The sequence below is a fragment of the Felis catus genome, chromosome F2, assembly GCF_018350175.1.
Source record: "Felis catus isolate Fca126 chromosome F2, F.catus_Fca126_mat1.0, whole genome shotgun sequence".
NCBI classification, from domain to species: domain Eukaryota; kingdom Metazoa; phylum Chordata; class Mammalia; order Carnivora; family Felidae; genus Felis; species Felis catus.
Window position 1 is genome coordinate 29,913,433 of NC_058385.1, and position 15,156 is coordinate 29,928,588.

A 15,156-nucleotide genomic window follows, 5' to 3' on the forward strand; every position below is an offset into this window, starting at 1 on the left:
CAGTTCTGGAGACTAAAAACCCAAGATCAAGATGTCAGCAGTGTTGGTTCCTCGTTGGGACTTAGAGGGAGAATCTGTTCTTTGCTTCTCTCTCAGCTTCTTTGCCAGCTTTCTTGGCAATCGTTGGCATATCACCTGGATCTCCACCTTCATATGCATATGGTGCTCTCTATGTGTGTGCGTCTGTCTCTGTCCAAATCTCCTCTTTATATAAGTACAGAAGTCATGTCCACCCTAATGACCTTTGCATTCTGAGGTACTGGGGGTTAAGGTTTAAACATCTTTTAGGGGGACTTAATTCAACCCATAACAGGGAGGATGCTTGTTATCAATCAAGAGTAATACTTTGTAATTTATAATATCTTTTCCCGGGGACCAGAAAGCATGTTCAACAATGCTTCATTATTAGGAACAGTTTGGTTTGTGAGAAGGTCAAGGATTTTTACTAGGCTCAAATGACCACACCAAGGCTGCAAATACTATGCCCTGAGGTCGGACCTTTGTTAATTCTAAGTTCCTAATTTCATGTTTATTGCAAAACATAAAGTTCTTTCATTGAAAAGTATTGGCTTTGCTATTTAACACCTTTGTTTTATTTAGAGAATTCATCCCTTCATTTCAATCTGTTTTCCCAAACTTGAGGATTTTGCTATTGTTAATAATTTTTGGTCCTTAAGTATGATATTGTTGGTAGGGAGGCTTCATAAGTTTGGAATTTCACAACGACAGCTAACATTTATTAAAGCATTATTTAAAAAAATTTTTTTTTCTTAATGTTTATTTATTTGTGACACAGAGACAGAGCATGAGTGGGGGAGGGGCAGAGAGAGAGGGAGACACAGAATCTGAAGCAGGCTCTGGACTCTGAGCCGTCAGCCCAGAGCCCGACGCAGGGCTCGAACTCACGGACCGCGAGATCGTGACCTGAGCCGAAGTCGGACGCTCAACCGACTGAGCCACCCAGGCACCCCTATTAAAGCATTATTATGTGTGTCAGGAGCAGAGTAAGATCTTTATACAGATTATCTCATTTAATTCTTGAATTATTCTCACTTTACACATGAGGAAGCTGAGACTGGACAGTTCCATGGAAGTCAAGTTCTGTAGCTATTAATAGAAAGAACGTGGACTCAGACTGTCTAAAGTCCCGCCGTCATCATTATACAGGATTGCTAATTAAACAGTTTCAGTAAATTAAGATTACCCCCCAATTTGTCTTTCAGTTCCCTGCTCACAAAGGAGCAAGTTTTATTTATAACCAGAAATTATGTGAAACAGCCGTGTTGCAGTCAACTGCTCTGCATATAATCGTCTGGAGAAGAGCTAGAGAAAAGGCTGAGGGAGGCGAAGTGGGGGCTGGAAGGAAGGAGGGAGTCTATCCTGTCACTGGGAAGTTTTTCAGCACACACAGGACAGCTTGGGAGCGTTCTTGTCCTCTTCTTCCCAGACCCTCAGGAGGGATAGAAGTATCTAGAAGGAATCTACGTCTCAAAGGGGTCAGATCCTGGGCCAGTGCCTGAGGCTGACCAGCTGACAGCTGGCTCGGGAAAGTCAGAGGAAATAAGACTCGGGCTGAAGTGTAAATATTGTGTTGGAATACTCTTTAGGTACAATCCTTTTATTATAAAATGGGTTATTTTTTCTTTGGACCCAGATTAGCACTTCTCTGGGCTATTTCACGTAAGACATTCGGTGTCGGGAAATGAATGTGTCTCTGCCCTCCATCCGCATCAAATTAAACTTCTGTTGATTCAAGGGGGAGATAACGATTGCCTCAAATAAACTTTTATCTACCATGGTTGGCAAGGGATGAAAAAATAACACTGAATCCTTTTCTTTCCAAAGTCTGGAGAGAGTGGGGAGAGGGGGGGCGGGATGTACTAAAGTTTCTTTGGGCAAGCTTCAACTTTGGAGTGTGCCCCAGGTCTTACCCAGGAAATATGACGCAACCAGAATGCACGGGCGTGCAAGAAGAAATTAATCTTAACGTCAGGAACACTTTGCATTTGGAAATTCTCTATTTCAAAAAGCATCAGCCTACAAGAGGCCTGGCTACTTCCTTAAGCATCTTTGCAACCCAGCGTGTGAGTTCCCTCCTATTCTAAAAGAAAGATGATTTGCTCTTTATCTCTTTTTCTCCCTGAGTGTGTGCAAATAAATTTCCATGGCCTTCAGCAGATGGGCTTAAGAGCTATACAAAAAAAAAAAAAAAAAAAAAAAAAAAAAAAAAAATCCTTTACGATCTTTCAAACTTACTCTTTTTTTTTTTTTTCCTCCTGGAATGTGCTGAGATGTCCAGAGCTGCCTGCCGTGTCAGAGAGTAAAATTGATGACCCAGTTGGATAGTGAATGGAGGATTCTCGACACCAGGTACCGGCCAGCCAACAGGACACAGGCTTGTCCCATGGCAGTAGCAAGTTGCTCCGCAGGCCAATAGCAAGGCTGCAAAATGGCCTGATCCGAACAGGAGCCAGTCCTGACTTCCTGGGCGGCGGCCGGGGCAGTGAGGCAGAAAGCGGCTCTCATTGCTGACACTGCAAGTGCTCTCACAAAGCTCTCCCTGTTGGCTCTGGGCTAGACCTCCCACCCCTACAAATAAAACAGAGGGAGATTAACTTGCATTAGAAACCAAGTGAATAACTTAAGAGGTAATTTTTTTAAATGCTCGTTTATCTAGATCCTGCTCTTCTTTTATTCAACTTCAAGGTATGCAAATATGACCCCCTGTGATACTTCTAGTCCTGTGCAATGTGTGCTAAAATGGCTGCTGGCCTCTGGGTCTAAATCTTATTTAGCTCTCAATCAATTAGCAGGAAGTATGCAAAACAAAGTATATGTGGAGGGGAGACGTGGCTATGCTGACTGGGGAGGGTGTTATGGATGAGTGTTCACAAACTGAAACCACCGTTTCTTCCTTTATTCTTGGCCCCGCCCCCTCGGTGATCTTAAGCCCGAAGCAGGTAGTTTCCTGGTAGCAACCACCAAGGAGATACAGGGTGGCCTAACCCTGTTTCTTCTGAATTGTCATTTTAACATCTTTAATTTGGAAGGGCCTCTGTCATCTGTTAGGCTAACCAAAAAGCGTTATACATTTGTGTTACGATATCAAAAGGCAGGCACTTTGGGATAATTAGATACAAAGTGCTAAATTACTTACAGAGAATCACCAATATTCAGTAAGTGCTGTTGAATTTTCCAACAGAGCCTTTTATTACCTTCACATTATGACTTTACATCTATTCCAAAAAAAAAAAAAAAAAAAAGGGAAAGAAAAAGGCGAAAGAAAAGTCTGAATGTTGGAGTTACTATCATGCCGTGCTTCTGAACTTAAACTCTTGGAAGGATTGCCTTTGCTGCGAATCTTACTAGGTAAGCAAAGTTAACTTCCATGTTCCTGAATTCTCCCTTTGCAAAATGGTATTTAGACCATCTCATGTTAACCACCTAGTTCAAACCTATTTTGGAAGCCAGTTAAATAGAAGTAAACTTCAAAAGATTAATATTCAGGAAACGATGTTCCTTTTACTCCAGAAAATGAGAGTGCTTCGTGTAGCCAAAAGAGTGGCCCTTCTGCTCTTCTCCCCTCTGCATTTATGTTCAGAGTGAGGAAGCACATTTCTCCACAGAGGACAGTGCGGAAAACAGCATGGGGAAGTGCTGGGACAGGGAAACCGTTCATGACAGTGAAGTATGAGTGGGGAAATGTTGGTACTGTTCTCTGTCCCAGCTTCTAACTCCCTGACCCCAGGCGGGAAGGCACTCTCTCTAACTCCACTTTTTTTTTTTTTTTAAACATCTGTCACAGGGAAAGGCTTCTCCCTTAACTGTATGTACATGGCATCTCAAAAACAACCATTTCTAGGTTCTCCGTATTCTGAAAGAGTACCATTCTGATTCCTTCATTCTCTGTGCAGATGCTCCCAATGATTTTATGTCTCGACCTACTTCATGGAGGTCCTAAATATTGGGAAATCTCTTATATAGTGCATGTAAATTAAACCCATCGAGAGAAATCTCATGCACACAACCTTTGGTACACATTACTCAACACAGTTTGCCTTGGGCATGTCAGGGACTGGGATAATGTTGCATTGGGAAATACTGCACCAATGTGATAAGGACCCACGCGCTTTCTCAAGGAGTCTCTGTTTCTAGGTTAGAGATTATAACTAAGTAACTGAATAAAAGGCTGAAAAGACATTAAGGGAAATAAGCTTTCAGGGTATTTTTAGAGAATGATTCTTTACAAACTCCTATAAAATTAACTATTATGTTCATAATGATTTCATGAAGGATATGATCTCTGGCAACATATGTTTCAGAAATGCAGCTGCCAGGGTGCCTGGGTGGCTCAGTTGGTTGAGCGTCCTTTTCGTGTCTCGTCATGATCTCATGCTTGTGGGGTGATGGGATTGAGCCCCACGTTGGGCTCTGCCCTGGGCGCGGTGCCTGGTTGGGATTCTCTCTCTCCCCCTCTTTCTCTGCCCCTCCCCCAATTGCACTCGTGATCCCTCACTCCCCTCTCTAAAAACAAAAAAAGGAAGAGAAGAGAAGAGAGGAGGAGAACAACTGCCTTAGCCGAATCAGCTGGCTAGGCCCTCAGCAGCTCCAACCATAAGAATTTGCCTCCAACCATAAGAATTTGTCATGGTTAGTAATTATAAATCATAAGACATTATAGTAAAATTGGAGCGATGATAAAAATGACCCATAAGCTAGTTTTTATGTTGTGAAAATAAGGAAGGAAATTTTAAAGCTTAATCTTATCTGTGTGTCAGTCGTAGCGCATATAAGTGCAAATGACTCAGATAAAGCAGCAAGCCACAAGGACTCACTCGGTCATGAGTAACATGTATAACTCAACCCCAGGGTTTCACTTCTAAGTTTGAGATCAGGTTTCTTGAAGGAAGTGTGGTCAGGTCAGATATACCAAGGGTACGAAAGAAAGTCAACTTGGGAAGGGGGTGGTTTTGATAGGCAAGAGGGTTGCTACCATTATTATTAAGCATCATGCATGATTCCTAGCACTTTGCATGTCTGATTCTACATACTCATCTCAGTAACTCTATGAAGTTGGTACAATTATCTCTATATCTCAGATGCCTACCATCGGGGAAGTTAGGTAAATTTTGCAAAGTCTCACAGACCATAAATGCCTCCGGAGAGTCCCAGACCATTCTGATTCCAGATCCCTGAGCGCATGCTTCTGTTGCCCCTCCTCTGGGTGAACATCAAAGGCACTCAGTAAAGGGGAAATGAGATCCCAGTATGGCTGCCCAGCTGATGTGTGAATGAATAGAGGGAAAAATCTCACGGCTGGGCTCTAGAAAACACACGAATTCTACTCACCCATCTTTAAACCAACCCAGTCCCTGCAAGAAATCACTGTTAGGCTGAGTGTTAGGCCACCCAGGCCCTGGAATTCATGCAAACTCCAATTTCATCCTATTCCACTGACCTTGTTTAGCATCTCATCTCTGGCTCCCAGTCACTGCCTTTCACCTCCTTATGTTCTTGGCTTCTGTCACACCTTTCCAGTTTCTCCTCCATTTACTCCCTTGGAAGGGATTCTGTGACTGATTTTTGTGTTTCAGCTTCTGCCTTTCACTCTTACATGGGGCAGGCCTGCTCATCACACAGATCTCTGTCTTGGGAAGGATACCGCACTATGTTCAGAAGAGTTTGTTTCTGTTAATGTTTATTTCTTGATTTTCAGAGAGAGAGGGAGAAAGAGAGCATATGCGCATGAGCAAGGGAGGAGCAGAGAGAGAGGGAGAAAAAGCATCCCAAGCAGGATTTGCATTGTCAGCGCAGAGCCCAACTCAGGGCTCAATCTTAACAAACAGAGGTCACAATCTGAGCCAAAATCAAGAGTTGTGTGCCTAATTGCCTGAGCCACCCAGGCGCTCCTAGAAAAGAATATGTTTTTTAATTTGTTTATTTTTGAGAGACAGAGCACAAGCAGGGGAGGGGCAGAGACCGAGGGAGACACGGAATCCGAAGGAGGCTCCAGGCTCTGAGCTGTCAGCAGAGAGCCAATGTGGGGTTTGAACCCATGAACCGTGAGATCATGACCTGAGCCAAAGTCAAACACTTAACCAATTGAGCCACCCAGATGTCCTGAAAAGTATATTTAAATCATTAGTAGCTCTATTTGGACATTTTTTAAGTAGTTGTTAAGCCATTGCGTTTAAACCCGGTAAAATCATTTTATTTAATTTTATTAATTTTATTATTTTTTGGTAAATCAGTAAATTTGTTTTTTTTTGTCAGTTTGATCATTTGGCAACTAATTCTTTCCTCATTTCCTGGCTTGGAGCTGGGGAGTGACGGCTGAACAAGGCTCAGCCCAGCGGCTTCCTTCCTAATGTTAGGCTATACTTCCTGGAAGAACAGGAGGAATTCCTGAGAGTCAGACCCTGGGGACAATGTGGCACTGTAAGGGACACAAAGAGGCATTCCATCAGGTGGCGGGAAGGAGTAGGTCTAATTGCCTACAGTCCAGTAGGCTCTGAATATTCTTGTTATTTTAGGAGGACTCCCAGGACGCTTCCCAGGAATGGGGCTGCAGCGCGTCCCCCTCCAAGCCATTCAGAAAGAGGCAGAATTTAGAGGCATTTAAATCACTGAGTTCCCTTTCCTTACAGGGGTCCTAGATGAGCATGCCAAGAAGTAACAGTTAAAAGGAATGGCTTAACAACTTTTATAAAAATGTCCAAATATAGTTATGATGGTTACATACATTTTTCTGAGCGCAATTAACATTTAACATTCAAACGTTTCAAGGTGCCTCAAGTGGCTCAGTCAAGTGCCCAAGGTGGCTCAGTCAGTTAAGCGTCTGGCTCAAGTCGTGATCTCATGGTTTGTGAGATTGAACCCTGGATCAGGCTCTGTGCTGACAGCGCTGAGTTTGCTTGGGATTCTCTCTCTGAGCCCCACCTCCCCGCCCCCGTCTCTGCTCCTTCCGGCTCATATGCTCTCTCTCAAAATAAATAAATAAAAGTATATATATTTAGCATTTCAAGTGGAAAATTTTCAGTTTATATTTATTTTTGTTTCATAATTTTAAACATCTTGCTGAATCACTACAGTGTACATCTGAAACTAATGTAACACTATATGTTAACTACACTGGAATTAAAATTAAAAAAAAAAATTAAAACATCATTTTCATTTTACTAACATTTTAGCATCTAAATTTTCATATTTCTCAGGTTTCTAAGTAGTTTTCTTATCTTTCCCTTATAATTTTACATCATGATTAAATATCAATTTAAATAGCAGATTAATCACAAATCATCCAATCCATTAAAGTGTTCCCTTCTAAGTATCCTTGCTTTCTTCCTGTTGATTCGATAAGTTTTATATTTTTAAGTTGAAACTTTTTGCAAATTGCTACCCAATTTTCTGTTTCTGAAATTCTTGTTAGAAACCAAAATATCAGAAAAAAAAATCGAAAAGAAAGAAACCAAAATGTCAGCATTTTATCTCTGATAGGACTCTTGGATAATTCTGATTTATTTCAGATGACCTGTAAATTAAATTTAAATTTTTAATTTAATGAAAATTCAACTGAATGCTAATTTTAAATGAATTCTAAGTAAAATTTGAATTTTCTGAGTTTTAAAATTTAAATTGGCTAAAAATCACTTGCTAAAAATCTAAATTAAGTTTGACATGCCATTTGAGGAATTGGTAAAACAATCCTAAATGTGGTTAAATTTTCAAAAAATAGTCACATACAGAATGGCAAAATCGTTGACGGACAATGTGGTTCATATTGGTACTTTTAGTGAATTTGGGACTTGCTACCATTTTAACATTCAATTAGGATTGTTTTATCAGGTGGCCCCCAAGTTTAGGTTAGCCAATATACAAAAGAATATATTTGATTACGTGTAATTAAAATCAAATATTAGTATTAAAACTGGTGAAAATTGCAGTTTGTAAATTTTGGTCCTTCTACAAATTATTTCAAGAACTGATTTTTAGTGGATTTGCCTACCTTTGTCTCTTAAGACTCTGTAGTTAAAAATACAAACAAAAGCATCAATAACAATGGCAACATCTATTCTAAACAGTGAGCCAGCGCTGTGCTAGGTACTCTGCGGAAGTTGTCTTCCTTGAACCCACACAACTTTTTGAATTAGGTATCATTATTACCATTTTATACAGAAGGGATCTGAGGACCAAAAAGGTTAGTAACGTGGGGCGCCTGGGTGGCTCAATCGGTTAAGTGTCAGACTTCGGCTCAGGTCATGATCTCACAGTTCATGAGTTCAAGCCCCGCGTTGGGCTCTGTGCTGACAGCTCAGAGCCTGGAGCCTGCTTCGGATTCTGTGTCTCCCTCTCTCTCTGCCTCTCCCCCGCTTGTGCTCTGTCTCTCTCAAAAATAAACAAACATTAAAAAAAAAAAAAAAGTTAGTAATGTAAATTGCCCAGAGGAGGCAGAATTAGGACTGCTTATCTCAAGGGCCAAGTTGCCTCGTGTAGCTGCCAAGCTGTGAAATGAAAGATGGACGCTGCCCACCTCTGCCCTAGATCTACAGAGCGGAGATGAGGAAAGAGGTTGCTCCCATTTCACTGCCTGGATGAAAGAGCTCAGCATCTCCACGGATTGCAGCATTTGGGGCAAATAGCAAGTGGGCTGGGAAGATGGCCAGCCCACTGTTCAGGGAGTAGGAGCAGCAGCAGAGATGACACAGGTGATGGGTCTGGTCCAGGCACCCAGTTGGCGGCGGGGCCAGGCGGCGGCATCTGTTGGCGGTGGCTGCAGCTTCACCTGCAGCACAGCCGGCTGACCGCTGTTGCCTGGCTGCACAGTACGGTTCTCCATTTCCTCCTGTCAGACCATTATGCCTCTCAGATACAAAGGAATGGGCTGTTGCTCTTAATGCAGCCTGGCACTTGTTGCTGTCTGGAATAATGCCAGTCGGCCCTGCATGGGCTGATACGAGAAGATTTCTTGTATTATAACCTCAAAGCTTGAAACTGAAGGGCATGTGCAAATTCAGCTCAAGGGATCCCGCTATAGGGGTCATCAGAACAAGAAGGATGGAACGGTTCTATCGTCTAGCAAAACTTTTTTGGGGTAGATTGGAATGAGATGTGTAAGGGCTAAGCTAGTGTATGAACCTCAGCTCATTATTCATTCCAGCTGGCAAATACCCCTCTTCCTCCTCCCTTTTCTGCCCCTTCTATAACTTTCACTAACCGGCCTGGAGTGATTATCCTGAATTTTTCTACTCCAGTGACAGATCTGGGTGTAACCCGTGATTGCCACATACTCTAGCATACCTGCCCACATACATGCTGCTTCCTCTTTCCATTGTAGCTTCAGGAGGAACGGGGCTTGAGAAGGAAGAGATGGGCAACTTGGAAGATTTCCTTTTCTTTCTGCCTGGGATGACATGATGCCTTATCAGATTATTTTTCTTTTCCAATCCCTCATCTCCTATCCTTCTCAGATTTAATGTCTCTAGTTAGTGAGATGTCAAGTTTATATACATAATATACATAAGCCTATTTTTTTTAAATTTACAGTTCGTGGTTTTTAATACATTTTCAAGTTTGTACAACCATCACCACTATTTAATAACAGAACATTATCAGAACCCTATAAGGAAACTATTTCTGGGCGGCTCGGTTGTTTGAGCATCTGACTCTTGGTTTCAGCTCAGGTCATGATCTCTTGGTTTCGTGGGTTCAAGCCCCACAAAGGGCTCTGTCTATGCTGATAGCACAGAGCCTGCTTGGGATTCTGTCTCTCCCTCTCTCTCGGCCCCTACCCCACTTGTGCTGTCTCTGTTTCTCTCAAAAATAAATAAATTTTAAAAGATAAAAAATAAAATAAAAAAAGGGATGTCTGGATGGCTCAGTCAGTTAAGCATCCGACTTCAGCTCAGGTCATGATCTCAAGGTTCGAGGGTTTGGGCCCTGCTTCAGGGTCTGTGCTGACAGCTCAGAGCCTGGAGCCTGCTTCGGATTCTGTGTCTCCCTCTCTTTCTCTGCCCCTCCCCTACTCACGCTCTCTCTCTCCTTCAAAAATACACATTAAAAAAATTTTTTTTAAGTAAAAAAAGAAACTCTGTTTCTCTAAATTCACATTCACCTCCCTTCCCAAGCCCCTGGCAACTTCTCATCTGCTTTCCATCCCTATAGATTTGCCTGTTCTGGACATTTCATAAAAATAGAATCACAACATATGACCTTTTGTATCTGGTTTCTTTTACTTAACATGATGTTTTCTATGCTCATCTGCATCGTAGCCTGCATGGCTACGTAATATTTGTATGGCTTTGTATGGCTAAATAATATTCCATTGTATGGATATACAACATTTGTTTATCCTTTTATCAGTTGATGGAAATTTCAGTTGTCTCCACATTTTGGCTACTATGACCACTAATGCTGTAATCATGTATGGGATTGTGTGGACATGTTTTCACTTCACTTGGGTAATACCTAGGAGTGGTATTGTTGGGTCATATGGTGCTCCATGTTTAAATTTCTGAGGAACTACTAAATTGTTTTCCCCAGTGGCTGCACCATTTTTCATTCCCACTAGCAATGGTACATAGTGTGGCCAGTTAATGAATTAATGCCAAGTAAAGGCAAGTAAGCTATTGAAATGAGAAATGGGAAAATGTCATTAGTGTGTGATATAAAAATGAAAAAAAAATTACAGTTAGTGACTACAAGACCAGAAATGAGATGGTGTTGCTTAAAAGGAGATATAAGAAAACATCTCGATTAATTGCATGTAAGTGCACCAAGTGTGATCTGTACAGGCAACACTAAGCTAGGAAGCTGCCTTCCACATGTAAGAACAAAATACTAGGAGAAGAAAGGATATCCTGAAATATTCAAGGAAGCTTCCTTGTACTATTGACCTGAGAAATGACAATAGGGGTTGTAAGGAAGAGAGACTTTAAATGTTTGTGAACTATTTTTATTTTGTCAAAATTCCTTGGGTGAATAAAAGAAATCTATATAAATGATGGAGATCTCTGATCCATTTAGGAAATGGAAAACAATGTCCAATGGTAAGAGTTAGACAGATCCAAATTGATACAGAAGTGTTGGAAAATTCCACCACCTCCTGAATAGGAGTAACAGTAAGTCAGTGGAACACTGAGGTAGAATGATTTAATCAAAACATTCATCAAATTTTTACCCCTATACCCAGGGAGAGCAGTCTTTCACAGGTGTTTTATTCATTCATAGATAGAATCACCTAGAAAGGAAATAGTTTCTGAGATAAATATGAAAAATTTTAATCTGATTAGAATTACTTATGTATTTTGGTTGGTCTGGGGCATTAGTCTTAGCTATCAGGATGTTCTGCATAAAGTTCTCAGAAATTAATAGGAATTAATACATTAAGTCAGATCTATGATCATCCGGAACAGGCTTATACTCCCTGTTAAGACCACAGGGATGGCTTGTGGGACGGCAATTGAGCTTCTGGCTCTCAACCAGGAAGATTAGAAGCAACTTAGAACTCTTTCTAGTTACTTTCAGAGCCCAGCTTTGTATCTGTCACACCAGCTCTATATAAGCCTTTTACAAAATTCCATTATATTTTGACTTGCCACCCATATTTGTTGAGACTGGATTTCACTACATGTTAGGGTCCTGTAAAACCAATGGCTTAACCAAGATAGAACTTCATTTCTTTCAAGTTCAGGGGTACGCAATGCAGGGTTGATAAAGTAGCACTGATCCATGGTGTTCTCAGGGACTCAGCCTCTGAGACTAGTTTACCAGGTTACCTTCACTTGTGTGTGCCCTTACCCTCAGGTACAGACATCACATTTGTGTTCCAGGAAGCAGAAAGGAGGAAGGGATGAGACGGCAACAGGGGTGCCCGAGCTCATTCATAAGGAGTACTAGAGATGCTGTCAGAGAAAACTTCCACTTACGTATCATTGGCCAAAACATGGTCATGATCGTATGACCACACCAAACAACAAGGGAGACTGGGAAATGCATTGTTAATTTCCTAAACTATTTGCCCAGAAAAAAAAAAATGGAGTTTTCCATTTTTGGCACTTTATCTCAATTATGATAAAGGGAGAACAAATATTGGGGGGACAGACTACGTTATTTGCCATGCCACAGTTTGGAAGTCAAGTGTTAGTCTGGGTTGTGTAATGTAATTCTTCCTTCCAATTTCCCTACATTTGAGCTTCAGCGTTGCCTCCCGCTTCTAATGTAACTGCCTTTATGTTGGATAAGAAGTAACTTAAAGGTCCCTGAGGGTTCTGGTTATGGAATGGGAACTAGATAGGGGTGCACTAAGTGGAATTAACTCTGTGTAATGAGGTTCCCTCTCAATATCATGCTTTTTTTTTTTCTTTTAATTTTAGAGAGAGAGTGAGCAGGGGAGAGAGGCAGAGGGAAAGAGAGAGAATCTTAAGCAGGATCACCCTGTCAGCGCATAGCCTGACATGGGGCTCAATCCCGTGACCTAGAGTCGGTCGCCTAACCGACTGAGCCACCCAGGCAGCCCAATATCATGCTATTGTTATTGAATGGTTGCGCTCACCGCTCATGTATTCTTCCTGTGATTATCAGCTTTAGTTATTTAACTTTAAACAAATTACCAAATCTAACTATTCACAAATCATCTTTCTGCATTGATTCCTAAACTTTGTTATCCATATTTACATGACAGTCATCTCTACATCACTATTAACATTTTGGGTGTTCTCCTTTGGACCTTCTGAAGCATAGATGTTTCTTTTTTGGTAACTGTTAGAACTGAGTGAATAAGCTTTGCCTCAATGGAGGCAGAGAAACACTTTGGATAATTAAAATTCACCAATGTGGCCAACTTATGGATCATCCAAAGGAAATATCCTCTGTGGTCCAAGAGATGGAAACAGAAAATGTCATTTAAAACGTGGGACTATAGCTAAAAAATATTCCATGTATATTTTAAAGTTGTTAAGAGAGTAGATCTTAAAAGTTTTCATCACAAGAAAAATAAGTATGTATGGGATTGATGGGGGTGGTGGTTAGGAGGGTGGGGAAAATGGGTGATGGGCATCGAGAAGGGCCCTTGTTGGGATGAGCACTGGGTGTTGTATGTAAGTGGTGAATCATGGGAACCTACTCCTGAAGCCAAGACTACACTGTGTGTTAGCTAACTTGACAAATAAATAAATAAATAGTTTTTAAAAGTATGTATGGTTATAGATGTTAATGACACATTACTGCGATCATTTTGCAGTATACACACATATCAAATTATGTTGTACATCTGAAGCTAATATAATGCTACATGCCAATTTTATCTCAATCAAAATAAATAACATGAAAAATGGGGATATAATTACAGGATATTTGATAGTGAAACATCATAAATGTTGAAATCTTTCTTCAGGTGCTGATTAAATTAGATCACCAAGTTAGAAAGAAAAAACAGTCCATTAAAACTATATAAATATAAGAATGATAGTTGAGGAACAGAATTATACTTAAATATTATCCATCCAAATCTTTTTATTTTATGGATGAGGTTACTGAGATCCAGGGCAGTGAGCTGGAAACACTCATGAAATTAATTAGAAACTTCTTGGGAAAATTTCAGTTTTTGCCATTATTGAATAATAGTCACCTGTAAACATAAGATTTGGTCAGAATCTCACAAACAATTTAAAATAATGTTGGGGCGCCTGGGTGGCGCAGTTGGTTAAGCGTCCGATTTCAGCCAGGTCACGATCTCGCCGTCCGTGAGTTCGAGCCCCGCGTCAGGCTCTGGGCTGATGGCTCCGAGCCTGGAGCCTGTTTCCGATTCTGTGTCTCCCTCTCTCTCTGCCCCTCCCCCGTTCATGCTCTGTCTCTCTCTGTCCCAAAAACAAATAAAAACGTTGAAAAAAAAATTAAAAAAAAAAAAAGCACAGGCCGGTTTATTTAAAAAATAAATAAATAAATAAATAAATAAAAATAAAATAATGTAAATTACTGATAAATGGGAAAAGTTATGAAAGTGAATCTTGGAGCAAACCCCTAAGCTCCTAAAAATGAGGGAAAGACTTATTCATAAAAATGACAGAGTTCGGAGGGTGATATTGACATTTAAATATAATAGTGTCTTATTTGTGCATTCAAAAGAGCAGTCAGCATTTAAGTATGACTATCTAACTACTTAAATGTAAATGCAAAACAAAACAGAAACCTTTCCCGAATCATTTACTTCTTACACTTTCAGCTTTCCATAGTTTGATGGGCAAGGTATCAATTTTGTGTGTGAGATCTAATGAGGAAACTCACCAACTTGGCTATCAGGACATGTATAGCTAACAATTATAGGTAATATTTAGTCCCGTTTATTTCTCCATTAGCTTCTTGGTTTCAATATATTCTTCCAAAGAAACATTTTAGAAATATTTTGTCTTCTCTTGGTTAGAGAGCATTTTCCTTCTTTTAATTGGGTGATGAAGAAAACGATCACTATGATGTACTTAACAGACCACAGAAAATCTAACCATGAAGCTAAAATAATTGCTGACTTTTTTAATTTAATTTTTTAAGAGAGATCATGAGCAGAGAAGAGGGACAGAAGGAGAGAGGAAGGAAAGGAAAGGAAAGGAAAGGAAAGGAAAGGAAAGGAAAGGAAAGGAAAGGAGGAAGGAAGGAAGGAAAGAAAGAAAGAAAGAAAGAAAGAAAGAAAGAAAGAAAGAAAGAAAGAAAGAAAGAAAGAAAGAAAGAAAGAAAGAGAAAGAAGCAAGAAAGCAAGAAAGAGTCTTAAGCAGGCTCCATGCTCAGCATGGTCTCTGACTCGGGGCTTGATCTCATGAGACTGTGACCTAAGCCTAAACCAAGAGTCTGACACTCTACCCACTAAGCCATCCAGGCACCCCCAAAATTGCTGACTTTTTATCATTTTTGCATCTTCCATAAAATGTGGGAAAAGGCAATACTAATTCCTGTCATTGCTTTGTGTCCCTATCAATATGTTCAGAAAACTCAAGCCGGTGCACTAAAGATGTAGTTCCTGGTTCTCTTGAAAGGCTTCTCTGTCAATTTTGCTGCTGTGGCCATTCATCTACCTTAAAATTCCTAAACTGAAATGGAAGAGTTATTATTATAAGTTGATATTAAGATATAATAGCCTTTAAAATACATTACCACTTTTGGGGCGCCTGG

General features: G+C 40.5%; 2 long non-coding RNA genes across 3 annotated transcripts in view; one reads left to right on the forward strand and one right to left on the reverse strand.

Annotated features, from left to right (window-relative positions):
* Positions 1-5,679, reverse strand: part of LOC109496071 — a 42,534-nt gene extending 36,855 nt beyond the window's left edge. For both annotated transcript variants that reach the window (XR_002151885.3, XR_002151883.3), the window contains exons 1-2: positions 5,459-5,679; positions 2,257-2,589 (exon numbers count right to left, since the gene is read on the reverse strand). This is a non-coding gene — a long non-coding RNA (uncharacterized LOC109496071). The remainder of the gene's footprint in view (positions 1-2,256; positions 2,590-5,458) is intronic.
* Positions 1-15,156, forward strand: part of LOC109496072 — a 262,538-nt gene that overhangs the window by 32,335 nt on the left and 215,047 nt on the right. The window lies entirely within an intron of this gene.